The 27,718-nt window shown below is 39.9% G+C and overlaps 1 protein-coding gene across 1 annotated transcript in view; it reads left to right on the forward strand.

Moving 5' to 3' along the window:
- The first annotated feature begins 522 nt into the window (after positions 1–522).
- The window catches only part of GLIS3 (GLIS family zinc finger 3), a 498,554-nt gene continuing 471,358 nt past the window's right edge, over positions 523–27,718 (forward strand). Inside the window, exon 1 of the mRNA XM_074361627.1 lies at positions 523–691. The gene's annotated coding sequence lies outside the window, so the exon portion shown is untranslated. The remainder of the gene's footprint in view (positions 692–27,718) is intronic.

Here is a 27,718-nt window from a genome sequence, read left to right on the forward strand (position 1 = left end):
TTGAACCCAGAGCATTGTGGGTTGAAGAGGCAGGAGAGACAGTGAGTGAGACACATGAATTCCATTTTCTTTTTGGTCCAGGAAAGAGGATATTCTGTGACTTGAGAGAAACACCAAAGGTGGGTTCTTTTTGTCCCATTTAACACTTTGGACTCTGGAAGGAGAATTCAACCCCCCACCTCTAAAACTGAGATAGTAAAGCAATCTGAAAGAGACACCAAGATGAAAACATTTTTAAAAATTTCAAAGAGATATCAGTCACTAGGATTGTAAATTTACTCATGCTGTACTCAGGTGAACATAGAAAATGTGGTTTAAAGAAATTTTCTATTAATTATCCAAATTTCATCAGTAGTTCCCATCCATATAGAAGTAGGAAGAAAAATCTAATTTTAAGTCAAACCCAGTAAACTTGGTTCAGTACAATAATTGAAACAATCCCTTTAAACTTAATTTTTGTTCTTGATTTAAACATATGCAACTGCTCAGATTTCCACCTATTCTCCCTTTGCTCTCCCAGGTGGTGAGTGGATGTCGAGAAGTAGCAAACATGGTCATGATGTGGACCTTAAAGAATGGAAACAAATTCCTGAAGATGGTGAACTGGCAAGAATGGAACCAAGGTTCCTGATGACACTCCGATGATGCCATATCAGCCCTGGATTGCCTACCTCCTCTCAACTTCTTTCAGGTAAGGGAGAAATATATTTCTGTTTTGTTTAAGTGGTGATAATTTTAAATGTTCTCTTACATGCAGACAAACAGCTCTAACTGATACAGATACTTACGCTGATTCTGACTTTGTGCTGTTATAAACTATGCTGCAATTAGCTTACTTGTCCAAACATCTCTGCACAATTGAGAAAGTTTTGAATATATTCCTACGGGTTTGAATTGTCAGTTAAAATATTTGTGAACTTTTGTATTGTTTTGTGAAATATCTTGCTTAACTTGAGAAGGCAGTTTTGTTGGGGAGCTTCTTGAGCAATGAGCAAATATGGTGGGAATATGTGGGCACTGAGTAAAGGCGAGTTACTGGGAAATGACTGACATACATGGGAAATGTAGATGTGAGCCAGATGTCCCCATATCAAGCTAAAACTCCGCTCTCCGATTTCCTTTACTAAAATGGCTCAAAGTCAAAATTACAAAAAATAACCCAATAAAATAGTTGTGTTTCAACTTTCTTAGGTGTTCTTAAGACTTTCATTTCATTTAATTGTAAAGCAATAGACAAACATACACACACACACACACACACACACACACACAAAGCTACAATGCTGGGTCCCCTTCCTTCCATGATTTTTAGTTTACTGTGGATTATTGAGAGATTATTATTGTTAGATTATTATTGGATTATGTAAGTAAGTAGTTCTCAAACTCAGCACATTTAAAAATCCATCTAAAAGCCTGTTGGAAAAGGAGACTTCTGAGCTTCACATATTCTGATTTAGTTGTCAGGAGTGGGGCACAGGCGTATGCATTTTAACTGGCACACCACTTTGAGAAGCACTTATCCAGATACTTTAAAGAGTTTTTTCAACTATTGGCTGAAATACCATCCATCATAAATCTTACTACCTCACTGTTTATTAATTCTTCCAGAGAAGCTGACCAAAGGTGGGCATAGAGGTGCAACTGAGATTGGCAATTCCAGTTCTTTCCATCAGCTGATTGACATTTTGTGGCTCTGGATTTAAAGTAATGGCTATACTTATGAATAATGGATATGATATTTTAGGAATTATTTAATGTATTTTTTATTCCTCTTAAATCAAGATGCCATATGGCTTCCCATCCTTTTAATCAATGAGTTTCAATGCTTCAGGGGCAGGGTAGTCACTGGCTAGAACACCAAAGTCATCACTCAGCTTTGACTGTCAAATGAAGCTTTTTAATGTATTGTGTCCCAAGAGACAAAATGCTGTTGAAAGCTAGGCTGCATCAAGAGAGAGAAGGAATTTCTAAATTTCTAAGCTCCCTTTATATATCATTTATTTCTAATGATACTGGATTCTTATTAGAGAATAACCTCTGTAAAATCTCTACTTTTGTATTTTCTTGAGGATTTTTTTACAGCCATGTACATGATAAGTTTTTATAATATGTCTTTCCTTCAATAGATGCCAAATTCTTTAGCAATTAAAATAAGTGAGTTGATTGTAATATTCAGTTCTTCTGTGTCTGTATTTATTTTTTGTCTCGTAGATCTCACTGATTTGAAAGAAGTATATTAAAATCTTCTACTATAACTTTATTTTATCTGTTTCTTTTTAAATTTTGCATTCAAATTGTACTCTAATGCTTAAATAACAAAAGTTAACAACAAAGAAACAAACTGAAGAATGTAATCCCTTGCCTTACTCTTCCCTATCCCCAAATTCTGACTCCTCAGAGGCAACCACTTTCAATTCTCTTTATTTTCTGGTGGTTACTACCATATTTCAAAATTACATGTAACTTTGACTTTTAACTTTTAAAAATTATTTATTGACTTCCTGCTTTGGAAAATGAGTTTGGGAAATGGAGGTAAACACCTGCTTTAAATCTGCCACAGAGAATCTTTAAGGAAGGGGAGAATGAAGAACAAAGGCAGGTGGTGAGATATGTGGACCTTGGTTTCTCCTCTGCAGGTCAGAACCTCAGCTAGGGGGGTACTGAGTGTTAGAAATAATTAGATATATTAAAAATATTTACTGCATGCTATTGTGTTCTAGTAAAATGCTCTTATAAGCTTGTATTCTTTTGAGAAATCCACACAATAAGTAAATGTGTTAAACACATATGTCAATCGGTATATATAAAAAAAGGTTTGGAGAAAACAAAGCAAGTAGGATAGCGTAAAGATGTGAGATGGGGAGTAGGCTTGTGATTTTTTAACTAAGATCATTATAGAAAGCCTGACTGAGATGGCAACATCTTTACAAGTGCCTAAAGTAGGTGAGGGTACTGGCTAAAAGTATTCCAAGAAGAGCACATTGAAGGAAGGACAGAAGTAGGAAATAAGGTCATTGAGTTAATGGTGGGGCTCAGTGGCAGGGAAGGGTGAGAACAGATTGTGTTGGACTTTGTAAACACTTCAGCTTTTACTCTGAGATGGAAACTTCTGGAGACTTTTGAATAGAGTAGTGACCTACTTTGACTTTGGTTTAAAGGGATCTTTCCAGCTATTGTTTTGAGAATAGACTGAAGAGAGAGAAGGTGGAAGCAGGAGATCAGTCAGGTGACTAATGCCATAATCCAACTGAGAGATAAGTACAAGTTGGACCAGAGTTGCAATGGTGAAGACACTGAGAGGTGTGAATTCTGCATATATTTTGAAAGTAGAGTCAGCAGGATTGCTAATGGATGAGGTTTGGCAATCTGAGAAGAAGAGAAGAGACCAGGAAATTTGGCCTGAGATACTGGAAGCAGAGAATTGCTGCTTCCTGTATTGAGGAAAATTGTAGAAGTAGTTGGTTTTAGCGGGGAAGATCAGAATTTAGGTGTGGACAGGTCAGGTCTGAGATCCTTCTTGGTTTTCCAAGTGAAACTGTGGATTAGACAGTTTGATACTTGAATCATGGAAGAGGTTTAGACTGAAAATGAAATTTGAGAATCATTAGAATGGATGATATTTAAAGCCAGGAGGTTAGATGAGAACACCAAAGGAATGAGTGAGAAGAGAAGACAGGAGAAGAGAAGAGGCCAGAGGACTGAGTCCTGGGTCACTCCACATTTAGAAGTCACAGGAAGGTGGGAGAAGAGCTGATAAGGAAGTCAGAAGAAAACCAGGATTTCTAAGAAGTCAAATAAAGAAAGTATATCAAAAAGAAAACTCAACCAAGTTTGTCAAATACTGCTGGTTATGTTACATAGGATGAAGATTGAGAATTGACCACTAGTTTGAGCAATATGGGGGCCATTAATGGCATTAAAGAGCAGTATCAGTGGAATGGTCTTGGGGAGAAAGAGGGGAACTATGGAGGAAATCGAAATGAATACAGCCAAATCCTAACAGGAGTTTTGTTGTAAAAGGGAGCAGAGAGGCGGGGTGATGATAGATGAAAGAGAATGGAAGAGGATGTAAGTTCAAGGTAGGAAAAGAAATTTCAGTATTTTTAAGTGTTATGAGATTAAATTAGTAGAGAGAAAGAAAGATGATGACATGGCAGAATTACTGGCAATGGGATCTAATGCTAAAGTGGAGGAGTTGTCTTAATCAGGAGAATGGATTGCTTGTTCGCAGTAACAAGAGGGAAGGCAGAATATACGAGCACAGATGCAAGAGCTGGTTAGAAGTGGTGGTGTAAGTCTGTGGATGCTTTTCTATCAGTTTACATGTTCTCAATGAATTAGATGACCTCTCATCAGCTGAAAATGAGTATGGGTGAGGAAGAGAAAATGAGTATGGGAGTTTGGGGAGATGGGAGACAGTATGAAGTGAGTCATGGTGGAGGGTGGGAGAATAAATGCTCTAGGGCAGCACTAAGGGCTACTTGTTGAGATCAATGTCCTCAGTTTAAAATGAAACCAGTCTTCATAATCATGAGTTTATTCCTCACTTCCTTGGGTATAGGCTGGGAAAATGTTAAGCTCCAGTGTTGCCAGGGTGCTAGGTTGGAAATGATGGATGAAGAATGATGGATGTGGTTGGGCAGAGAGCAGTCTTGACTCACAGAATGTAGCATGTGCCTGTGGGGTCAGAGAACCCAAGTAGGAAAAACTGTCCCCCAAAGGGAACACAGAAATACTAAGAGAAACAATGGACCAAAAAGATAAAAGATCATTTAGACTAGAGATAAGCCAGATTTGCAACCAGAGGATACCTCAAGGATAAGAAACTCCTTCTTTGGGTATTTGTACAGTTTCCAAAAGAATCAGGTGGAATCAGGTCTGCACAAAGGTCAGTAGGTTCAAGTGTCCAGGGAGAAGATGCCCAGTCCCTATGTTGCTCTGGGGGACAGCAGCAAGGACATGTGGGCCATCCTTCCCACTCCTACCCTCCTGCCACCATAAGTACTTGGAAGTTCACGCCCATGCCCAGGAGCCATCTTGATAAGAAAAATAGGGAAGGAGGATACACCCTGAAAGGTGGAGCATTTCTTCCAAAGACATTGGGGTGGGACAGAATTTTAAAATGTTTTATATGGAATTAACTGAGTTATAGTCAATTGATAAGTTGAAGTCTTCCCCTACTCCTCTCACTTCTACCCCTGGGCAGACCAGGAGCTCAAAATCAGATGATATCCACTTTGTTGTACTCCTGAAACTAACGTAATATTGTAAGTCAACTATACCTCAATGAAAAGTTAGCTTACCAATTTCCACAAAAATTCTTCCTGGGAGTTTGTGGATTAAAATGAATCTGTAGTTCAATTTGAACAGAATTTATATCTTAATGATGTTGAGAATTCTGTTTCATGAATAGGATATAACTCAATTCATTTATGTTTATTTTCAGCAACATTTCATAGTTTTCATTATAGAGTGATTGTACCTCTTTTATTAAATTTAGTCCCAGCTATTTGAAGTATTTGTTGAATACATTAGAAAAAGCATTAAAAACACATTTTCAAAAAGAAGTCAGATGTTATCAGTTGTGGGAAATAGAGGAAAGCAACATAATTTTTTCTCGTTTGATTTGTAATTCATACTCTTGTGCTTGGGTATAGACATTGTGGATTATTTAGGGATTTAAAACATACATATTGTTTTTCCCTGTAGTAATTAAAGTTTGGCCATGTAAGAAAATATTTAAAGTATGAAGAGTCTAAGAAAAAGGGGATAGATCCAGACATTCTAGAGGAATACTAACGTCACACTAGACCATGAAGCTGTCAAGATCTTGTGACTTCACCGATGAGCAAGAAGCAAAGCCACTTGTCACCAGGTGGTGTTAGATCTTGACTTCGCCCCAGTCTTTGTATCTTGGTCAATATCAACATGAGAATGTCTGCTCAGAGAAGTCCACTCTACCACCCAAAACTTTCTGATCTCCTTTTTTGAACAAAAATTGCTGTGGAGCTTTCAGCATCACATGCATTAGGGAGATTTCCAGTTTTGCACTTTGACTCTGAGGTGAATTAGTGATCCCCCTGATTAGCTCTTGGACTGCATCTTAGATGTCATCAGTACCCAAATGGGCAGTGTCCTGTGATTTGACACTGCTGCAGCTGTTTGTAGATTTTGTCTTTTTACAATCCAAGCCAAAGACCACGGCAGCTCAGGAGAATCATGTATACTCTAAGAATGGAGATGAAATGAGGGCAGAGTGGGTTTTCCAAGGGCTTTGTGCAGTGCTTAAAGTTGTATGTTCATCAGTGATCCAGTGGGCAGAGAAGGGCAATGAGGAAGCTTCCCAGTGGAATCAGAGGCATGAGCACCTGAGAGAATGGATCATTCAGAACCATCTTAGGCCACATTCCAAGGTTCTAGATAATAATTCTCAAACTTGACTATAAATTGTAATCACCTAGAATAATTTAAAAAGTATTGATAGCCCTGTCTCACCCCCAGGTATTCTGATTGAATTGGAGTTGAATCTGATTGACCTGCTTGTACAGATTTTTTTTTAAAGTTCTTTAGGTGATTCTCATATCCAACAAAGCCTGAGAACCAGTAGTCGCTGGGTCAGTGGCATCAGCATTATCTTCTGGAAACTAGTTAGAATTGCAAATTCTCAGGCCACACCCCAGGTCTACTGAATTGGAAGCTCTGGGGGTGGAGCCTAGTAATCTGCTTTAACAGTGCTTCAGTTGATTCTATTACAAACTAAGGATTGAGAACCAGGGATTAGACCTTGCTAATAAGCATGAATCAATTAGCAATGATTCATGGATCACATTAGCTGAATGACACTTGGATTCAAGAGACTTGACCCAGTCAATTTCAGCTGAGACAGTGGGAAAGGCTGGCATTGTACATATATCCCTGGATGAGGGGTGCCCAGTGTAAGGCTTCTCGGAAAGGTCAACCTACAGGTATAAGTGGGAAACAAAGAGCTCTCATCAGCCCTGCACACGTGGGTTCTTCCTCACTGGAAAAGTCACGCTCTACCAAGAGAGAGCCCAGCCCACCCAAGGCAACCCAAGGGCTTTCAACAGCTGTTCCAGGCTTTGGTGAGAACTAAACCCTGGACACCACTTGCAGTAGACTGTTAAATTCAGCTTCCTGAGCCTCATGCCAACGGATTCTGGTTCTCTGGGTGTGAGGTGGCACCAGGAAATAGCATTTTAAATGGGCGCCCATAGTGATGCTGATGTAAGTGGTGTGTAAACCAAACTCTGGGAAAACATTGGTTTTATGCACTAGTGTCTTGAGGCTTTGTAAGACCAATTTGTGAGACCTTCAGATATTAACCCTGGTTCAGCTTCAGATGGTCTGGGCTCCTCCGTACATATGTATGGGTAGCAAACCCAGGTCACTGTGTGCAGAGTCACTGGCTGAGGTCTTCCCGGCATCTGGTTCCAAAGTGACACTTTTGATGTCAGCAAGAAAGCTTTCTTCTTCTTTTTTTTTTTTTAAATTAGTAATTTGCTTTATTCACTTGATATTTTGTCTTAGAGATCATTTTATGTCAGCACATACACATCAAGAGAAACTTTCTTGTGTTCCACGTCTCCCCAGCCCCATAACTGCATTGCAGTCTGGCTTTGAAATGTCACTCTGGTGTCCCCACCCTTGTTTAGGAAACTTCACTGTATGAAAAATCTGATTTGCTTCACTTGACTCAACTCCTTGTGACTGAAGCCAGAAGCAACAGGTTGAAGAGGCTCCTTCAGAACAGAAATCTAAAACCCTGCACATATTTGGCCTCTAGGCGGCGCCAGCCTTTTGTAAAAGGAGGCTGTTTATGTAACAGATTGGCAGTTTGATCTGCTGTGTAAATGTCATTCTTTAAAAATAAAGATGAAACGCTCAGTTAACTCAAACAGGAGCAAATTAAAAAGTAGAGTGAAACATCTATTTCATGAACACAATTCATCTGCTGCCTCTGGCACTTCAAAATGATACCTTTTCTCCAAATGATAACTGGCACCTTCCCACTGGCTTTAGCTAGGCAGTGACAAAACAACAGATCAATTCACTCACTTCAGTGAAAAAGAAAAATCCAGTCAGTTAGGATGGGCTTCATGTGACTCACACACCTGGTGACTGAATCCTTTCTGTGTAGCTAAACATATAAGCTGAGCCACTGAAACATGACTGAGGTGTTGAGTTTATCCCAAAAATGTAATGAGTTTTGTATTGAGAGTCTCAATTGTTTTTAAATCCAAAGGATGATGATTATTTTTCCTTGTGAACTCACCAGGAAGGTCCTTGAAATACCAGTTTTCAACCATTTAAATGCTTATCTTATTTCCAGAGCTTTGTGTCTTGTGTGCTAGAGCAGAGTCTCAACCTTAGCTTCAAAATGGAATCACTTGGGAAGCTTTTAAAAACCCCAAGGTTCAGGTACATACCCTAAACCAGTTAAGTAAGGATCTGGCAGTGGGATCCGGGCAACAGTACTTTTTAAAACTCCTTAGGTGTCATAATGTAAAGCTACCTCTTTGGTTCCTTTCGCTTTCTGTTCATAGCCCTTTCCTCTGGAGTTCAGACTGGGGTCCTTGGGGTTGGGAGCAGGGACCAATCTCCCATACTCACACGCTTTCCCTCAATTTCTCTTCTCTTCTGATCTGCTCTAAACCTTAAGCAAACCTATCCCTAGTGGGCCCATCTCTAGTACCTTATGCACACCATCCCAGATCTGAAATCCAATGATGGCTACACCTTGCCCTCAAACTTGGGGCCCTACCACATAGTAGTTGACTGGTAGATATGAAAGATAGTTCATAGATTGTCTAGTGTGATGGTTCCCAAATACCAGTACAGAGCCAATTATTATCCTGAATAAGAATAACCCAGGGAGCTTGTTAAAATATATATTTCTGGGCTCAACCCCAGAAAGTCTCATTTAGTAGTTGTGTAGAAAGACCTGGAAAGTTGCGTTTTAACAAGTTAAGCTTTTGGGGAAAACTGATCTAGTCCAATGCTTCCAATATCTAGAGGTATCATAATCTCAGAGCGGATATGACTTGATCAAGGTCACTTGGCCAGTTAGAAGAAGGGACAGGATTAGAATCAAGAGGTGTCCTGACTATTAAGAAAAGAAGTCATGCTGTGGAGAAATATAATTTTTGTATTTCAAAAAATTTTTAGAAGTCAGTGCAGTCTTCTTTCCAACCTTACCAGTTAGATATTCAGGAAAGAGCAAAGCATTCTGAAGTCAGATCTGAGTTCTAGCCACTGCTTAGCAACACATTAACTGTGTGGTTTGGGGCAAGTATTTTCATCTCTCTGAGTCCCAGTTTCTTTATCTTTCAAATGGGCTACTATTTGTCTCATAGTGTTTTGTGAGGTTTAAATGACATAATGTTGCAATGTAGAGGACTTGTTCTCAGATACTGTTTGGAGACTCCCAAAACTAGGGCAGGGAGAGGGTTTTGCTGTGGGCTAGAGCTAGAGAAATATTGTTTCTGCTGCTTTTGTAATCTCCCTTTAACATCATGCTATGTGGCCTACAGATAATAAACAGATGGGGAAATGGAGGCCCAAGGTGCAGTGACTTGCTCAAGATCACATAGCCCATCTCTTTCAGACATAGGTCTCCTGACTTACCAGTCATTGCTCTTCTACATCTGCTTGTCACTAAAAAATTTCTCCAAGTCAGCACATTTTTACATTAGGTGATAATAGTACTGTATTACCTACCTGAATTTCTTGAACCTAGATACAAACACCAAGGATGGATTGAGGGAAGGGTCAGTCAGCCCCCTAACCTTGTTCCCCTATCAGGTTCAGTGGAGGAAGGGAACTTAGGGCACTTCAGTAAAGGACAGGGGACCTAGGGGCCCTCTTGGATCCCTCTAGAATAACCTGAATGCATCCTGATGTTTAAGGTTTAAACCTTATCCTAAGCAATGTTGAAAGTACCTCCATTTAGCCCTGGGCTATCCTGGGCCCTGTAGGTGACATGCTAGACAGAAGCTGGGTCAGTGCCATTCCCAGGGCTAGTGGGGTAGGGATGGACCCTGAAATCATTGCATTGTGCCTCTCTTTTTCCAGACCTGAAAGCTTTGTTAACACAGGAAGCACATAGAGTTGAAATGACATTTCAATTTGAGCAAAAACTCTTTGCTGAGTAGCATTGCTGGATAATTCTATCTGCTAAATCTGGCACCCCTACGAGCAATTGAGGATTTGCTTTAACTGAATCATTTCATTTAGCTGTCTAAAATTAATTGATCAGATTCACAGGTTAATTGGCTTAGGGCTTCATTTTGTTTTGTGGTATAGACTTTGATTATCACTGGAGGTATTTCTTATGCTTGTAACTTGTTTTAATTATGGCACTGAGATGCTCAGTAAAAATAGATGGAACAGGGTGTTTCTTCTGAGAGCTGTTCTCATTTTAGTTAATGACTGCCCATGGCTGGCCACACTTTTGAAGGTCAGAAGTAGAAAAGGGCTGTGGATACCCCCTCCCTCGTACAGATGGCCTTCTGTAGTGTCTTTGTGCACAGGAATGAATGCTGCCTCTCGTAAAGGCGGTAGTGTACATGAGGGATTGTGGGAGTGAAAGGAGAGGGCGGGCAAGGCAGCATAGGGACAGCATACTACACCAGGCCCACTGCTCACTGGGCCAGGTCAGGCTGTTTGGTGTTCACCTAGGTAACCTGTTGCCAGGAAGATGACAATAACTTCCCATGGCAACATTAAAGCAAGGTCCCTGGTATTGCAAACAGGGCCAGAAAAGTCTGCCCTTCAGTAGGCCTGCTGCTTAATGAGCATGCATTTGTGCTGCAATCATTTCCGGAAGGGTGGAGGGGGCAGAGGGCATTCACCAGCTTCCCAGCCTCTCCATCCAGCTCCTTGACAACCCCACTTTTTCTGCCCATCTGTATACCCCAGAGCTGCTTGTTTTTACAGTTGCTTGTTTTGAGGTGATTCTGTGCTTTCTTTTTTTAATTTGTAGACGGACTGAATATTGTATGAAGGAAACTCCTTTAGAAATAGGAGATATACAACCTGCCGGGGACTTTTCCTGTACAGATGGCCTTTCATTATCCCCTTGACTCAATTTCTTCACCTGTAAAAGAATCAGCTCCCATTTCCTAAACTTGACTGGACTTATATGAGATCACACTGCCGAGTCACACTTGCTGTAACTAACTGTTGGTCTTGAAATTCAAATTCGGACACCCTGAATAATGATACTATCATATTGCCTGCCTCATGAAGAAGTCACTTTTGTTTCTAAGTGCTTAACCCTCTAACAGTAAATCTTGTCCTGTCCTGTCCTTGAAAGGTCAGCAAAGCAGACATGGTGGCAGCATTCCAGGTAGGATCTGAGGAATCAAAGAAGTTCCCAAAGAAAAATGTTTTTCTCTGGTGTTTCCTGAAATTCCACCTTTTTGTAAAGCACTATTTGAAGATTTATGAGAATATGATTTCTCATGGGAAGATAACTCCAATCGGGTGTAACCTGGAAATTATGGGGAATGAAAGCAGGTGAAACAGAAAGGTTCCTCCCATCTCATTGCATCACAGTCATGTCTAGAGCAGCCCTTCTTTAAAGTCTGAGAGAAGTTAATAGCATTACTTGAAAAAAAGGCCTCATAGTCAAGTTCATTTGGGAAACATTAGGTTAAATCAGGTTGAACAGGTCTCTTTTCTGCAGGTCTTTGTCAGAGACTTAAATATTTTAATGCACAGTGTGAATCTCATTATGCAATATTCCTCAAACTTATTTGACCAAGAAACCATATTTTTTCCCACAGAGCAGGAGATCTATTGTTCAGTGGATTGAATTTAAGAAACTAGCTCAGAGCAGTTTTGAAAGGCCTTTGATCAAGATCTTGTTCTGTCATTCTTTACTGCTTAGAAAATGCTGGAAATCTCTCCCTGTCTCTTAAGATTTTATTACTTGCTGATTCTTAAGGAAACTGAAGTCAATTTTTAAGAGAAGGCTTAGTTTTTTAATTTGTAAGATGAGAGTAACAATAACCTGTCTCATAAAGTTGTTATGAGAATTGAAGGGGGTAGCTCAGATGAAGCAGCGGTCACAGAGTACACAATGCTATAAAGACTAACAAGGAGCTGAAAAGACTATCATTGAACCAAGAATCCCCTGATGTCATAACAATAAAAATTGTAAACAAAGAGAAATATACTGCCTATTCCAGAAATGTTGATACCACCACGTATAAGGTTTAGAATACATGGTGTCTAGCACCTAGTAAATGTTCAATATATTTAATGAATGGATTGATGGGCTTAAGAATGCCTAAATATACATCTATTCTGAATGCAATCTTTATCAATAGGGACCACATGAGGATGACTCCTGCATTAGTTACAGTGGCTGAAAGATTATAGAAGTTTCTTTCTACCTCATCTAGCAGTCCAGAGATGGGTGGGCCATGTAGGGTGGGTTGACTGGTCTCTGTCTCAGGAAGTCATCCAGAAACCCAGGTGGGCTGGTCTGCTCTGCTGTTTCAACATGGGGCTTCCATCTTTGGGCACAAGGCTGCCACAGTTGTCCCTATTTTCAGCCAGCAGGGCAGGGGAGGGAGGAAGATGAGAGTAAGTGGCTTTGTTAAGAAGGTTGTAGACCAGAACATAGTCGCATGACCATGCTTGGCTACAGGGAAGGCTGTTTGGCCAGCCAGGTGCTCAGCTAAACCTTGGGGGGCTTTTATCATTAAGAAGAAAATAATGATGCATATGGAGAGCCAGTTAGCAGTCTCTGCCTCAAAAACTAGATCAAGGAAGGTGCTATCAGTAAACATTGATCATTACAGTCAAAGTGTTGATCCTTTGGTGTTGGGTTGGAGTATTATCTTTCATTTCAAGTTTCTACTTCTACTAAAGATTTAGGCAAGCTGGAGTGAGTTTGGAAGACTTAAACCAGGATAGTTAGTGGTGAGATGAGACTACAAAGTATATGAGAAATCCTTGGAGGAATTAAATATATTTAACCTGGAAATGAGAAAATGTAGGGATAACTAGATATCTGTCTTTAAATGCTTAAGGACTCCCAAGTTGAAGAATGGTTAGGATTGTTCTATATGGCTTCAAGAGATAAGAGACAGATACTCAGACTTCAGTCCCCATATGCTCTTCCTCCCACCCCCTTGCACCACTTTACAACCCAGCCATTTTGAATGTCTTTGTGCTCCTGTAATGAATTATATTTTTCTCACTTCTAGGCCATTGTCCCTGTGTTCCCTCTGTCTGGAATACTCTTGCCCCGTGTCTCTCTTCCCACCATATCTTCATCTGACTTCATCTGACCATCTCGTCCTTCAGATCTTACCTTAGACATTCCAAAATTTGAGAAACCTTGCTTAACACTCCAAGTCGGTGTTTAGTGTCTGCCTTCTGTGTTCCCATGGCATCCCACATTTCCTCATCGTAACCTATCAAAATCTATCATAATTGGGCAATAGGTGATATTTACCACCAACCACTCTCGCCTAAGCATAGGCTTAGGGGGTTTTCCTGCTGCTCAGTCACTTCTCCGGAGGTCAGGAGTTCCACCTTCTGTTTTAAGGGACCAATGAATGTCCTGAGATGTTGAAAAGGGAGAGTGAGGGCAGTTCTGTAATGGTAGTTTGAATGGTATAGTGACCTCCCAAAATGTGCACCTGGAACTGTGGAGTGTGAACTTATTTGGAAGTAGAGTCTTTACACACATAAGTTAAGATGAGGTCATATTGAATTAGATGGGCCCTAAATCCAGTGACTGGTATCCTGATAAGAAGAGGAGGGACACAGAGAGACCTACACAGAGAAGAAAGCCACGTGAATATGGAGGCTTGTGAAAGCCATGTGAATATTAGGGTTATGTTCCCACAAGTCAAGGAATGCCTGGGGCCTCCAGAACCTGAAAGAGGGAAGGGGGATCGTTCTTCTCCAGAGGCCTCAGAGGGAGCGTGGCCTGCTGATACCTTGACGACGGAACTTTAAGAATCAATTTTTATTGTTTTAAGCCACCTCATTTGTGGTAATTTGTTAAGGTAGCCCTAAGAAACTAATACAGATGGCCCAGGGCATGGGCCTTTCTACTAGATCATCTTAGGGTGGCATGCATGTAGCAGTCAGTAGAGGGTAGTGACCATTCAGCAGTGGGAAGAATAGCTAATGTTATCCTTCATGTGAGTAACATGCAGTGCTTGTGCAAATGGCAATGGGTGATTTGTATGTACTGACTTAGCTCCTTCCTGGCTCACCTGGTGCTTGTAATGGGTGATTATGAAAAGCTTCTCACTGTTGACTCCAGTTTTTCCAAGTTATCCTGAATCCAGTTCCTTTTCTCAGTAAGCTCAGCCACTTCCCAGGTACCGCCTTTTATTTCATCTCTATTTTGCTTCCCAGCCCAGATGCAGGTCATTTAATTTCCCCCAGACCTTAGCCTGGATCTTTCTCTTTCCAATCCACTGTCAAAGGTCTAAACTCTACACTAATGGTTCTTAAAGTGTGGTGCCTGGACCAGTAGCAACAGCATCACTTGGGAAGGTTTTAGTAGTGCAGATACTCGGGTTTATCCCAGACGTACTGAATTAGAAATTCTGGGTGGATACCAGTAATAGGTGTTTTTGCAGTCCCTCCAGGTAATTCTAATAATAAGCACCAAATTTTGAGAACTATTGGCCTCTGCCTTGCTGTCCTTGAGATCTTGCTTTTTGATTTTAAAGAGCCTTTTCTTCTCTTGGCAGAATCCAGACCATATGAATTAAAATGGTTTGGCTTTTGAAACTGTTGTTTCTTCTGTGAGCTTACATTGGATATACCAAAAGTAAGTTTTAACCATTTCTGTCTATTAGCATTTCTGCCTATTAGCATTTCTGCTGGAATAATCCTCATTTTCATTAAGGATATGTAAAAGCCTTTGGCTGACTTGAGGAAGGGTGTTATTCAGAGAAATATGGAAAAGCACAAAGATTAATAGCTCAGTACAATATCTCACTGCATTCATTTATTCATCTGTATCTCTATCTAGACTGTAAGCTCTTTGAGGACAAGGATTATTTCAGTCTGATTCACCATTGTGTCTGGTCACTTGTTGAACAGGTGAAAAAACTAATAAATTATAAAAATTGTGAATTTCCCATTACTGGAGGAGTTTAAACACAGAGTAGATGCTACTGGAGGGATATTGTAGAGGAGGTTCTTGTATCAGATGAGTGGTCACATATGATGGATTTTAAAGTTCTTTTCCACCCTGGAATGCTGTAACTCTTTGTTGTAGGATCCTGCAGAGATAGAGAGCAGAGCTTGGTACAGTGTCTAGCTCATTTTAATTGATAAATGCTTTATAGCCTTTTGACTTCTCTAGTGAGGTGGGTGGGGTTACAGTGACTCTATTATGGGCTGCTGGTCACCGCTTAGTTCTAGAACAATTTGTGAAGTGTTAGAAATACCCATTGAGAAATATTTTACCATTCAGCGGTATATCCTCCCCCCACCCCGGCCCGCCCCCCCGCCTGCCGCTGGCTGTCACATTTGTAAATTTGGAGGATTATTCTTGCTTTGATATTGAAATGTTAATTATCAGAAACAAGCTGAAAAAGAAAGAGTAAGAAAAAGAAATAAAAGAGTAAATGCAAAGGTGCCCTGGCTGGTTTTATGCAGGCCTGGGTTCACAGACTCAGAATGTTATTGCTAGAGGGGACCTCAGAGAATTTTTGGTTTACATTCAAGGAAACTGTGTCCCACAGAGGTGGAAAACTTCTTGACCCCATACAGCTGTCTAAGTAGAGAATATATTGGGGGAATGAAAAAGGTTTCAGGTCATTTCTTTAAGTGTTAAAATTGTAGCTTGGCAATAAGACAGGATTTGAGAGTCTTATTCCCCACTGGAGGCATTTTGTGACAAATGCTGTTGGTAGCTTGCCTGTGTTCCCTTGGCACTCACCTCACAAACTATGGTCACTGGAGCTCAAGGGAAGCAGGCACGGAACTGCAACTTGTTAGCTTGCCATTGATGTCCTAAGAGCCATAAGTGTCATACTCCAGTTCTAATGGAGTAATAATAGTGAATGTTTATTAGATGTTTACCACATCAGGCACTGATCTAAATGCTGTATGTGTCTAAAATTTTTCCCTCTATGATAAAAACAATTATTATCATCCTCATTTTACAGATGAGAAAACTGAGGCACAGAAAGCTTAGGAATCTCATCCAAGGTCACATTGCTAAAGATAAGCTATAGCAGGATTCCAACCCAGGCCAACAAGACTTCAGGATGATTCCCCTATAAACTCCTTAACATACATAATCATGCTTGGTTTCAGGAGTCAGAAGACTCAATCTTTCTTGGACTCAGGGCTTGGTTTCTCTAGGTTCCCTGCTTCACAGAGGCTGATCTGCCAGTGGAACATGCTTTGAGGTGGAGCTACAGTATACCTGTATATACAAGCAAGAAGGTGGGAGGCAGAATGGCAGGTGAGCATCCCTGGATTCTACCCCATGCTGCTGTGTTTCTGTGACTTTCTGAGATGTGAACACTGCCATCTGCTGCCATTTAGAATGGGTCCTTTTCTGGCTTTAGTCAACTGAAACCCTAGGAGGAGCTGTGGCCAAGCCATTCTTTAGGGACCACAGCATCCTGTGGGCTGCCTTGGAGAACCCAGAGGAAGCTTGGAGAGGTCTTTGTTCTCTTGCTTCAGCCTTTTCAAGCTGCAACGGGTGAGTCAGTCTCAGGCCTCTGGTCAGACTCTATGGAACACAACTTACTGGCACTGAAGCCCAGAAGTAGCAGCATCCAAGGCTCTTCCCATCAGTGGACCACATGAGTGGAAACCCATATGTGCTGGGCTACATGAGCATTGCATTGATATCAGTGATGAGTGGGGAGAGAGTGAACAACCCTCCAACATGCCTGCAACATGAGTCATGTGCTCATGGAGTTTTCTTCTTCCTACTTTCTCTTTGCCCAGAATTCCTCTGAAGGCCTAGGTTCATGATGTTATTCAAGTGGAATTTGACTTGAATAGTTAAACACAAAACATTTAATTCCACTGGCCTTCAGGCACATTGGCCATTGACCACAACCCTTAAGTTTACCAGGAAGAAAATGGTAGATAGGAGGAAGCTAGGCCCAGGTTAGGGAGCCACATTGTCTTTGTGTCACATGTTATGTGAGGCTGTTGCTTGTGCACAACTCCAGGGGCACCATTGACATTGACTGCAAAGTGGATGGTGACCCCTGGAGTTGTGCAGTGTGGTGACAGTAATCGAGCCTTTATTTAGTGAGTTTGAAGGCCCTATCCATCCAGCTTCACAAAGCAGGAAGTTCAGATATATTTGTGACTCTTTCTTTTTCATCCTTTGTATCACCTGATTCTGCACCGATTTCTAATCCCCCCCCCCCCCCAACAAGCAATTCTCAGATACTAGCTGGGTGTCCTACAGTTCAGCTCAGTTCTGACATTATCTACCTGGAGATAGAGTCATATCTCACATGTTGTCCTCCCATACACATTTCAGATGCCAATCACAAGTCCAGGTTGCTACCTGTGTATCTGACTGACTAGCTATAGATCAGAGTTTCCAATGACCCACTCCTTGGGTTCTATTAATTTGCTGGAGTGGCTCACAGAACTCAAAGGACTTTACTTTCTAGATTCTTGTTTTATTTTAAAAAGATATAACTCAGGGACAGCCAGAGGGAAGAGCTGCATAGGGCAAGGTGTGGGGAAAGGGCAAGGAGCTTCCATACCCTCTTTGAGAGGGCCACTTTCCCCCAAATCTCCATGTGTTCACCAACCCAGAAGCTCTCTGAACCTTGTCCTTTTGAGTTTTTGTGGAAGCTTCATTACATAGGTGTGAGTGATTATATCATTGGCCATTGGCAATTGATTCAACTTTCAGCCCTTCTTTTGTCCTCAGAGGTCTGGGATGGGCTGAAAATTCTAACCCTCTGATCATATGATTGGTCCTCCTGGCAACCAGCCCCCATCTTTAGGTGCAGTCCAAGAGTCGCTTCATTAACATAACAAAAGACACCATTATTACTCTCATCAGTTAGGAATTCCAAGGGTTTTAGTAGTTATGTGTCAGGAAAGGGGTTGAAGACCAAGTGTATGTTTTGTTAAAAGATAAACTGAGCATATTAAAAAATTTAAGAGTTTATTTGAGCAAAAATATATTTGGGCAATGCCAAACCAAAAGTGGTCAGGATTGCTCCACAAGCAGGAACTCAGGGAGAGGGTTTTATAGTCACCATGGCATTAGGGTCACATCAGTCTAATTGCTTCTCTGTTAAATTAATTTAACAGTTTCCCCCCTTTTTTGTCATCCTCTCATACATGAGAAATTGACCAGAAAAATTGGTATTAGTGCCATTCTCAGTCACCATCAAAGTTGCTTTTCCCTCATTGTGAAACTCAGGTTATGATGTCAGATACACGGGAGAATGGTTTTTGCTGTTCATCTCATTGCTCATCCTGTTTTCTGTTTTTCCAAGTGGAGTGAGACCATCTGATAATAGGACTGCTGATGGCGATGCTACAAACATTCATTTAAGATCTTTGAGAGAACATAGTGTACCAGGGAGACTATAATGGTAACGGGAGAATACCAAGAGACTGAAGTATACTCCTCAGCCAGGGCTCCCATAAACCAAATCAGTTGGTATCAAGTAAAGCAAATATACCTGAAGGGGCATCAGCCTGTTTAAGCTAATTGGCTTGTTTGTTAATTTCTTGTATTCACTATAATACCTGAGGTACAGCAGGAGATATTTGCTCTGGCATAGACGGCTCTTCATTCAGCCGATAAGTATCTAAAGCGTTTATGTCATCTAAAACCAACTTAGCAAGAAAGTCTTAGCAGGACCTTAGCAATAGATTCAGCAATAGTTTACAGAGTTAAGGAGCATTGTCTTCCTGTGCATTAATAAAGAGAAAAAGCAAATAGGGAAAAAGGCAAAAAGAAAATTTTCATATTGGAGATGAAGATCTTGATCTGTGATCTTGGGAGAACTTGTCCACCTCAAGATACTGTCTACTTCGGGGGAGGACCCTCCCTCATCAGTTTTAATTTAATATGTGGAGCTGGTGTGCAGTTCCCAGAGAGAGTCAAGAGGAGCCCTTTTTAAATGGGAGATGTGGACCCAAGACTCAAGTGCCTGAAATTTGACTGCCATCTGGGTAGTGAGGAGAACCTGGTATGATTCCTTCCAAGGTGGTTCAAGGGCAGTCTTTGTTTTTAGTTATTCCACATCAGAAGAGTGAGAGAAAACTGGAAATATTAGTTTGGAGAGATGTAGCCAGATATTTGAGAAAATGTGACAACTTCAGGATCTAGTTCAGTTTATAGGTGTATAACAAAACCTCAAAGACAATAAACAGGACTAGACTATGATATCCACAAGATTGTGTTATAATTTTCTACTGAAATACAATTTTTTCCTCTATAATCACCTTAATTTCTATCAAAAATAATCATAATAAGACTAATTTGTTTGCATAAATAGTCCAGACTCATTAAACTTGGCCTGATTTTTTACATAAGAGCAGTAGGAACAGTCATTGACCATATATGCTATTTTAAAATCTGCTTTGCTGAACTTTTCAAAAGGAATCTTAGATTGGAGTTTTAAAAGCCACTACAGGCTAAGAACCCAAGCCAGTAATTCACCATCAAACATCACTTGCAATACCTATAGATTTACGTGAATTCCTCTCTTCTTGTGGTCCAAAATATCTCGGGGTTTCTGAGCCTGTCAAGTGGTGACCTTCCTTACTCACCTGGTGAGGCTTCTGGGAACCCTGCAAACAAGGAACCAGGCCAGTTTTCCTAAGGGGCTTTTATTTGCTCCATTAAGTCAACTTTAGTTCCTTAAAATTGTCTGCCCATATCTGATTTTATGCATATTCTCCAATATGACATTCTAGTCAAAGCTTTGGTAATATAACCAATGTTTCCAATTTTGCCCTGTTACAGGGAAAACAGATTCTTACTGAACTTATGCAAATAACTGTGTAGCCATGAAAATAAGAATAGAGTTTCTGAATACTGGAGGGATCAGGTAGGGAGAAAAAGATAGTCATCTTTGTTCAAAAAAGTATGTTTTACCAGATTGCTGATAGCTTAAGATGAAAGAGAAAAAAAGGTTTCCTTAAATCTGGGAAAACAAAACATTAAAGAACCACAGTGTTTCAAACAAAAGTCTTAAAATTTATAATCATCCTCATCAATACATTTAGCCCTATGTAATTAATTCTTGTTGATCTTGATCTTTTGTTAGCAGTTTTATGAAGCCATCAGTTTCTCTATTAGCTTTCTGCAAATTCTTACTCAGTTCAGTGGTATAATCTGAAAGTTATCAGAAACTTGGATTTGTTAAGAGTCTTTTCCATGAGTCTCCCTGAAGATGAAGTACTTTTGCAGGAACATTTTTGCAAAAGCATCAGAGTAAAACAGTTACTGTCTGTAAGTGGCAAAAGTCTTAAAAATGGCCATCGTTAAAGACTGGTGAGAGTTCCTTATGCTGTTGACAAAAAAAACTTGGTTATTTCTGTGATATACAACATTTTAAGTTAATAACTAGAATCACAAGTGACAATATTATACCAGGACATACAAAATTTCTAGGATACTTATATTGATAACCTATATACATATAAATAAGACATAGTTATTACTTCTTATTTGACAGTGCTCCCCATGTAATATAACATACCAGATAAGCCTAATTAGTTTAATATCTCTTTTTTTTTATAAAGAGAGAGAACAAATCTTTTGAGGCCTTGCAGGGTCCCTCTGCAGAATCCCAAAGTAACTTTCAGGTCAAAAAGACTTAATTTAGAGTTTGATTTTGGGAAGTTTGCAAAGATATCAAATGGTTTTAAACGCTTGACTAAATAGGATTGCAGATCATTATGAAACAATGTACTTAGTTATCTGTTTAACCAAAGCAACAAAAAATTTTAAAGGCAAATACAGGTTACATAGTTGTGAGCAAAACTTAGCTCTTTTAGTATTGAGAAGACTCAGTTTTCTTAATTGAAGACCTGATAAGGACAGTACAAAACACAGGAAATTATTTTAGCAAAACACAAAATCTTTGCTTTCTAGGCAGCTTACTTAAAAGGTAAAGGAAAACCATTCACAGTCTCTTCTTATAAAGAGCAGAACAGTAGTCCAGGAAAATTTTGTCCTCTTGGCACATGAAAGGAAATTAAGTTCTACTTTTATATAAGTATACTGTTTTAGGACAAAATTACTTTAATTGTTCTTAACAAAAATGCATCTCCATACTTCATACATTTTTCTTAGTCAAAAACAGATCTTACTTTCCTTGCATACAAAGTTGTTTTCCTTATTATTTCTAGTGCTTTTTATTACACATTAATTAGAATTCTTAGTCCTCAGGAACCTTAATTTCAGTGAAAAGTAAGAAGTAAGCAATTGTAAACTGTAACAGCAGCATTCTTTAGATTGCAAATTTATGAATACAGGTTTAATAATTTCTAGAAGCATATGCTTCCTCACAGCATAATTTTTTAGTGAAGCACTAGCACTTTTACTAATAGACCCAATTATCTTTAGTTCCTCTATAATAACCCAAAAGTAGATAAACCTACGTTCAGTAATTAATGTTTCAGTGTTATACCTTATTTGGAAGTGATCTAGATAGTCAATGAATATTCATCATTTAACTTATTTCAGTATAGCTTTAAGATTTCAAGTTACCAAAATGATTTTGGAAACCTTTTCTTTTTTTTTATATATTGGAAACTATTTTTAAGTAAATATATCATAAAGCATAATTATCCTTTAAAGCTTCATTTGTAAACTTTTATGTTACTTATGTTGGGGAGAATAGATTCTTGCCTCATGCAGAAAAGAATTCAAGAGCAAGACATGGTAAAGTGAAAGTAAGTTTATTTAGAGAGATACACACTCCACCGACAGAGTGCAGTCTGTCTCTCTCGGAAGGGAAAATGGCTTAGGAGATACGCACTCCATAGGCAGAATGTGGGCCATCCCAGAAAGGTGAGAGGGAGAGAAGCTGAGAGGTGTGGAGTGTTTAAAGTAGAAGTGGATACACAATTCATAGACAGAGTGCGGGCCACCTCAGAAGGTGAGCACGATGTAGCGAGAGAAACCACGAGGTGCCAGAGTTAGGTTTTATGGGCTTGGTAATTTCAAATGCTAATGAGTAGGAGGATTATTCCAACTACTTTGAGGAAGGGGCAAGGATTTCCAGGAAATACCACCCCCCCCACCGCCCAATTTTTGACCTTTTATGGTCAGCCTAGGAATTGTCATGGCGCCTGTGGGCGTGCCATGAGGCTCAAGGTCTACTAGAAGTCAAATCTTCCACCATCTTGGTTCCAGCCAGTTTGTCCTCTCAGTTGCTGTGTCATTCCTTCAACGGCTGTGCCCTGTCCCTTTTCCTCCTACTTCACTTACATCTATTTAATTTATTTGTTCTTAACAGTTATGTTAAGATTACTCATGAAAATTTTATGAGATATTAAACAGCTCACCATCATCTTATCTTTCTTGCTGATAAATTCTGTACCAGAGATAACATGAGCTTTTTTGACTTTAAGTAAACCTAAAAAAAAAATTATATTTAATGCTGATAACTCTAAAGATATACCTGTTTTAATTAACAAACTGAAACTATCTTTTATGTACCAAAGATTATCCTAGACCATGTGAGTTGAAAAACATTTAGATTAGTGTTTTACTTCTGAAAATATACTTAATTTATATAATACTTATTTGTCCTTAAGCCAATTAAATAGAGCTCTTTATAAACTAATTTTAGCAATACCATCCAGGGGTAGAAAAATATTATATATCTGTAACATATGTATGTTGACTGAAATAAAAGCGCAACCTAAAAGTTGAGAGTTATGTTTTATTTGGTGGGAGGACTTGAGCTGGGATGACAGCCTCTCAGATCGCTCTGAGGGACTGCTCCGAAGAGGTAGGGGAGGAGCTAGGATATATAGGAGCTTTACAACAAAGACCAGGAGTTGGAACAATAAAAGATTACTTGTTATCTAAAGAAAAACAGGCATCTCAAGTTAAAGAATTTAATGCTTTTTTATGTATGGGAGGAAGCAAACATTTGGGCTCATTGAATTCATTCCTTTGACAAGCATCTAGCTATCTAGGGCCAGTATCTTGTCCTTTATTATCCTGAGTCCCCTCGTAGTGCACCATTGTGAGTGGCTGCAGAGGCTGGGCTGCAGGCTTGTCTTCACCGGGGTAGAGTATTTACATGTCAAAGGCACAAGGAAAGAATGCAGGTTCCTTCAAGAAGGACTTTGTTTCTACAAGCCTTTTGAGGTGAATAGGGAGGCCTGGTAAAAAGGATAGGTGGGCTTTGAATTGTTTCTAGGGCAGCATTTCCATTCTTACAAAGACTTGATGAGTAAGACAAGTACAGTTGTTTTTAATTCCTTAAAGAATTGGGTTGAGCCTAAATGTTACTAAGGCTGACCCATCCAACTACATTATCTTCAGTTTGCTTCTTTATGTTGGGGAAAAGATCTGCAACTAATATGGAAATCAAAAATTCCTATGTTCTAGATTTAGAGCTATTTACCTTTGAATATTTTTCTTCTCTGGGTAGTTTCATTTCGCTTAGGGGAGGAGATCTAAAAAAAGAGCAAAACAGAGAAACCTCTTTCCTGTCAGGCTCTGAATGAATATCAACTTCCAGTTTAGCCAATTTAAGACCTTAGAGCTTCTTAAAAAAAATTCTTTCAAATATCTTGTCAGTTTTCTTGGTAGTATTGAACCACTCCATGAATATAAGACACATACCCAAAGAGGTACTATCCTCCCAATATTCAGGGCCATGCCTAAAGAAAAGCTTAGACGATTCCCCTGAGAGCTGGCAGCAGTGAGTAAGACCCTAGCCACAAATGGAATGCAACCCACACTTCTGCCCAGCCATATTTTGGGAGCCCCCAACCTGATGGTTACCAGGACAAGTTCTCAGGACACAAAAATGAAACAAACAAGAAGCTGTCCCTGAGATAGAAAGGACTGACATCCAGTGGCTATCCCAAAGCAAATTTATGAGTCACAGTTCAAAGACCTTATTCTCACAAATGTTTTTTTCCTGCCAATCTGAATTTGGAAAGGAAGGGACAATGTGAAATTTTACCTTCCTCTCTTGACCAGGCACCACAGAAGAAAATAATTTTCCTTCTACCTTTTATGGTGAATGCTTGGCTCAGACCCATTTTTCTCTAGAGTATCTTCTAAAAGGATAAGCTTATCTAGGTTAAAAGTTCTCCACTGTGGCCACTGTAATTCAAGATTATCTTTGGTAAGTTTAACCTGCTTCTTCAGCTTTAAAACAAAATTTTATTCACCTGAGGCTTCACGTTGGTTCCAGTCCAGCTTAAGTGGATCCAGTCCAACCCCAGACCCAGTCTGGTTTCCAAGTCAAATGCAGTCTGACTCTGGCCAATTTTGGACCCCGTCTGGAAAAAGAAACATGCTCAAATAAAGTCTGAAAGTTCATAATGCAAAAACTGTAGAGCTAGGATCTGAGAGGTACTTACCCACCACCTCTAAAAGCAGCAAGAAAACAGCAAAGGGCCTCAGCAGACAGCTTCTGTGGGGCCAACTGGCATCCTTCAAAGTCCAACGATGACCCCTATTCCTGGGCCCTCAGATGTCTACCTGCAATCCCTCAACAGATAAAGTACATTCTTTACTGGGCATGTTTGCCCTAACACACTAATAGACCTATGTAATGCCTAATCTCACAATTGCTCAGGCTGGTTTGTTTCAGCCCACCTTATCAGTCATAAACCCTAATGCCCCTTCTTGGACCCTAAACTAGGTCACCTCAACCAGTCAAAAACTTGTGCAGTATCTGATGTAACCGTCCCTAATAAAAGACTTCAGTAACCGACCCTCAGGGCTCACAAAGGCATCTCATCTGTGGCCCACTGTTGTCTATGGCAGCGTAACCTAATAAACTCTATTCGCATCCTTTGCCTTTGGTAAATTCCTTTACCCTCTGTGACACAGGCCCACCTTGTCCCTTGACAGCTTCCCCTGGTTGCCTGTTGCTCCTCGGGATCATGGGAGGGGGTATTCTTCAGTTCCCTCTTCTGATATCAAAACTGTTAAAATGTAAACTGAGGCATGTTAAAAATGTTAAGAGAAAAAGAATTTTTTTTTTTAAATGCTGAGTTTATTTGAGCAAAAATCAATTTGAATTAGGCAGCACCAAACCAGAAGTGGTTAGGAGCACTATACTAGCAGGTGCTTAGGGAGAGACTTTTATAGACTAAAGGCAGAAGAAAAGTAAGGAAATTATTGATTGGCTATAGCTTAAAGCCTAGTTGGCTGTTAATGATTAGTTGTCCTTAGTGGTTTTAATTTTGTAACCTTGAGGCATTTATAGGCTTAGATTTTGGTTTGCTTACATAGACTGCAACGGCCTTAAAGCCACATCAGACTAATGGCCTCCTTGTTTAGTTAATTTAAAAAAATTCTTAGTATTAATCATAATGTCATAGTATCTGATTCGTCTCAAAATCTAAATCCCATTTGAATCTGCCTAGTCTCCTCATCTCCTCCAGCACTTCTCTATCCTCTCACTTTTGTTGTCCCTCACTTAAACTACTGGAGTAGCCTCCTAACTGATCTCCCCATGTTTCTCTTGATCCTTCTTAACAAAATGCAAATCTGATAATGACATTTCAACCTCCTTCTTTATCCCACTCCCAACCCCAACACTATTCAAATGATTCCTCTTTGCTCCTCAGATAAAGACCAGAGGTTTGAACATGGCCCCAGGCCCTGATATCTATGCTCTGCCACCTCACCATAACCATCCTGCTCCCTTTGCTCTCTCACTTTCACTGTTCTGTTCAGGTCCTGGAAACCTGCTGTTCTCTCTGCCTAGGAGACACTCCCTTCTCATCGCCACTCCTCTGCAGCATTAAATCTCTTTCATTCCTCATTTTTAGCTCATGCCTCACTTCCTCATCAGACTTCCTTGATGTGAATCACGTTGTAACCTCCATATGTGATTATCTGTTTTATGTCTTTCTTTCCCATGTGACTCTAAGCTATATATCTTGTTTAGTGCCGTACCCCCAGTGTCAGCACAGGATACTCAATACATACATCTTGTTGTTCAAGGAATTGCTTTGCCCTTTGGTGGGAGAAGGGAAAACTGTCACTGTGAGAGGACAGGCAATCCCACAGCCACAGATTCTTCACACCAATGCCAGCCCCTCTGTCCTCCCAAACCAAGCCTCACACCTCCTCTGCTTCAAGTGCTTCCAGCCTGAGTACATTTCCAAATCACTCTTGTTCTTTGTCCCCACTGTAGTTACAGACTCTGTTTTAAAAAAATTGTTGTAAAATGAATATAACATAAAAATTACCATTTTAAGTGTATAGTTCAGTGGTATGAAGTATGTTCACATTGTTGTGCAACCATCACCAACATCTGTCTCTAGAACTTTTGCATCATTCCAGATTGAAACTCTGTACCCATTTAACAATAACCCCTCCTCCCTCTTCCCCTCGGTAACCACTATTCTACTTTCTGTCTCTATGATTTTCACTGCTCTAGGTACCTCTGAGTACCTTGTATAAGTGGAATCATACAATATTTGCCTTTTTGTAATTGGCTTACTTCACTTAGAATAGTGTCTTCAAGGTTAATCTATGTTGTAACATATGTCAGAATTTCCTTCCTTTTTAAGACTGAGTAATATTCCACTGTAAAAATCTCTCTCTGTATTTATATATTGCTCTATATATATCACATTTTGTTTATTAACTCATCCACTGATGGACATTTGGGTTGTTTCCACCTTTTGACTATTGTGAATAATGCTGCTATGGACATAAGTGTATAAAAATCTGTTCAATGGACTCCATTTTTAATGACATGCTATAATTGTAAGATCAAACGATGATATCTCCCTCATCTTGATGTAATAAAGTCTTGAATTGAGTATTCACTTTTTCCCAAAAAGTATTAAAGTCTTTCACTGAGGTGGCTCCAAGTTAGACATTCCCTTCTCTGAGAAATTAAACATGCATGGAGAAAGTCTGTGCCCCAAATGGCACTTACTCTTGGATGAGGAAACAGGTTCTGTAGAGTTCTGAATGCTATATTATGTATTGAAACTTACTCAGAATTTAGAGGAGACAGAAATCAAAGTGGGCCTGAGTGTTAGAGAGGTATGTTCATTTCCTATTGCTGCTGTAATATGTTACCAAAAACTTAATGACTTAAAACAACACAAATTTATTCTCTCTGGAGGCCAGAGGTCTACACAGGGCTAAAGTCAGCATGTTAGTAGGGCTGTTTCCTTCTAGGGGCTCTGAGAGGGAACCGTTTCCTTGTCCTTTTCAGCTTCTGGTTACCTTCTTTATTCCTCAGCTTGTGGCCCTTTCCTCCATCCTGAAAGCGCATCACTCTAGTATCTGCTTCCATCACTGCATCTCGTTTTCTGAATCTGACTCCTCATGCTTCCCTCTTAGGGCCATAGTGATTACATCAGGCATACATGGATAATCTCCCCACCTCAGGATCCTTAACTTAGTCACACTGCAAATTCCCTTTTGCCATACAAGGTAAAAATTCACAGGTTTCATTAGGATGTGGGCATGTTGTGTATGTGAGGGCATTATTCAGCCTACCTGAGAGGCTTCCTATAGAAAGCTGTG

This window comes from Camelus bactrianus, chromosome 4 (genome assembly GCF_048773025.1).
Source record: "Camelus bactrianus isolate YW-2024 breed Bactrian camel chromosome 4, ASM4877302v1, whole genome shotgun sequence".
NCBI classification, from domain to species: Eukaryota; Metazoa; Chordata; class Mammalia; order Artiodactyla; family Camelidae; genus Camelus; species Camelus bactrianus.